The sequence below is a fragment of the Pieris brassicae genome, chromosome 4, assembly GCF_905147105.1.
Source record: "Pieris brassicae chromosome 4, ilPieBrab1.1, whole genome shotgun sequence".
NCBI lineage: Eukaryota > Metazoa > Arthropoda > Insecta > Lepidoptera > Pieridae > Pieris > Pieris brassicae.
Window position 1 is genome coordinate 14,543,792 of NC_059668.1, and position 2,421 is coordinate 14,546,212.

General features: G+C 32.6%; 1 long non-coding RNA gene across 1 annotated transcript in view; it reads right to left on the reverse strand.

Moving 5' to 3' along the window:
- Positions 1–270: 270 nt before the first annotated feature.
- Positions 271–2,421, reverse strand: part of LOC123708625 — a 33,992-nt gene continuing 31,841 nt past the window's right edge. Inside the window, exon 3 of the long non-coding RNA XR_006753630.1 lies at positions 271–686. This is a non-coding gene — a long non-coding RNA (uncharacterized LOC123708625). The remainder of the gene's footprint in view (positions 687–2,421) is intronic.

A 2,421-nucleotide genomic window follows, 5' to 3' on the forward strand; every position in this document is an offset into this window, starting at 1 on the left:
CACGCATTCTGTAAATCACGCGAAACGTCGGGAAAAATTCAAAATTATGTAAAATAATTATAAGTTCATAATAATACATAGCTTCAATTCGTTAAAAAGGTGTTATTTTTAATGTGTAAAAGTTATTTTAATAAAAAATAAAACTAATTTATTAGCCACACTTAATAACGTGGTTAGGGTATGTTTACACTAAATAGTTGTTTTAGTAAATACATTCTGCTATTGAATTCTCTAAATTGCTCCAACAATGTTATTGTATGTGAAGGGCATTTCTTGCATAGACTAACAAAGAAAATTTTAATAGTAATAGATTTGCCGTAATAGTTAAAATTAGATTTGCATGCACATGAACGCATTCAAAGGAATTGATAATTAATTGTTGTAGTAGATATACGACAATAGTTTCATCATAAGTTCAATATAAGTTTTCTTATACAAAAAATTGAAAAAATATAACTACGCTCGTCTTAAAGCACGCTAAAGTCACCCTTTTGTTGTTGAGTGCCATACTACACGATTTGGATCGTCGTTTCTTGTGAACAGCAAAGGAATGGACATCCTTGCCCCCTTCAATCTTTCAAAAGTCATGCAGTGTCTATGTAGACATCTCCTGGAAAGGCGTGCCGTCCGATAGGCCGCATCTCACTTAAATGCATGTAAGATTGAGACCAAACTGCCATCCAATTCTGTACAAAAAAAAAACAAATGAAATGAACAAATGAAAAAAAAAGAAATGTAAAGAACAAGACACACAGAGATGGGATCCACATATAGGTGGGAACTAAGGGATTTATATATACGTACGAGTAACTTAGTAATTGCGCTATGCGCTAGCTTTGAACTTATTAATAAGACTACGATGAAAACCACTTGATTATTAAACATAACTTATTTTTGCCCTAACTTGATGAAGACATATTACATACCAAAGTGACAGTGACATTATCCACATTGACATTCATCCAGATATCAGAGACAGAGATCTATTTCGATATTAAATATCTACAAATGTCTCGTAGTGCATCCCAGAATATGTTCGCCAATGTGTATTTACCGCAACAGTGAAGCGTGTCTGTTTGCCTTTTTGTCATCGATATCTCGGGAATTGAGCAGCTGCGTTTGATCGTCATTTTGTGCGTGTATTTTAGTTCAGCTAAGTTCAGTCACTCGAACTATGAGAATCATTCCCAGAATTTAATTATAACAAGTGCGAAATGTATAAAGGATAACACATTTTTATAAAAAAAAGATTATTATTTATAAAGTGTTCTGAATAATTGTTTGGGTTGATCCCTCCTGCGTCGTTTCAACACCGGACGAGCCGTATCTATGCAAAATTTCATCAACATTCCCTTGATGGCTGAAAGTCTTCCACAGTCCGGTTCATAAAGTACTTTATTTTGTGAACTAGCGAACTGTGGAATCTACTACCCGTGGAAAATTTTCTCTGAGAGACAACAACCTCCAACTATTCAAAGTTAAAGTTGGTCCCTCAAAGGCCGGCAAAGCACCCACTAAAAATGTGAGTCTTCCCTTTCGTTGCCAAATGGTACAAGACAAACCCTGAATCGGACCCCGGGTAAACAATAATTGATTGAAACAGCGAACTAGACAGAAACAAAAGATCAATTACCTAAGAGTCTTGTGAAAAACATTAATTTAAAATTTAAGAGACGCAAACATTTGACTTATTAGGCTGTATTTTATTTTTATCTAATTAAGTACCATCGATAATTTTTTTCAAATAAACTATAATTTACCATATAATTAATTTAATGATATTCTTAAATGATCAGAAAAACTCTTTGGCTATTATTCTAATTGTTTCATGTTCACGGAGAATTTTACCTTGTCTATTTTTATCTTTACTGTATAAAGAGGGTGCAATTATTAATTTTTATCCTTACATGAGAAAAATCACGGCTACGTTCATTATTTTTAACTACGCTGTTGTTATTATGTCAGTGTTTATTAATTATCCTCCAACCGGGTCGACACAGACAGCTGACAGTGACAACGAGGAAATCTAATGTGAGACTGGCCACAAATAAAACAAAATAGTTTCTATTCTTTTTTTTGAATTATGAATTTTCAATTCTATGTAATTTGTGGTAGTGGTTACCCTTATTGCATTATTGTAGGATGATGTTAAATGTCACTTAGTTTGTTCCACAGCTTATCTACATCCAAATTACTTAATAATTAATAATAATATCGGTGGGCACAATATTTACTGAAAGCTACCAAAAGTAAGACCACAGATAAAAAACTTTGTTTTTCTTTTTTCGAATTATATTAAAGACCAAATGTTTTTATTTTTTCAAATCTGTGGGGTAGCTGTAATGTTCTATAATAGATAACGTTTATTGCTGTCATCTGTCTCTAGCAAAATAGAATTTTTAACCACGATGAACACAATAA